The sequence below is a fragment of the Acomys russatus genome, chromosome 19 (genome assembly GCF_903995435.1).
Source record: "Acomys russatus chromosome 19, mAcoRus1.1, whole genome shotgun sequence".
NCBI classification, from domain to species: domain Eukaryota; kingdom Metazoa; phylum Chordata; class Mammalia; order Rodentia; family Muridae; genus Acomys; species Acomys russatus.
The window spans coordinates 12,055,328-12,055,707 of NC_067155.1; positions in this window are offsets into that span (position 1 = coordinate 12,055,328).

The window sequence follows — 380 nt, forward strand, 5'->3', positions numbered from 1 at the left end:
CTAAATTGTATGTGGTAGGCTGAGGCTGGCTGGTCAGTCCTTCGGTCCTACGGCTCTTGAAATATAGGGCAGAGACTATGAAGATGGACTCAAATCATTCGGCTTTGACGTCACTTCCCTCCATTACGAAGATGGGCTAGGAGGTCTCCACACATAGCCCCATCTCATGGCTTAACCAAAAAAAAAAAAAAAAAAAAAAAGAAGAAGAAGAAGAAGAAGAAGAAAAGAAAAAAGAAAAAAAAAGAATCTATGTGCTGCACCAGTCTTTGGCAGGGTTCTGCTTCCTGCCAAAGCTAGACTTGTCCTGTGGACTACCTCGTCTTCCTTGGCCAGTTCACCTTTTTTTTTTTCCTCCAGTGCACAACCCTCCTGCCCAAACA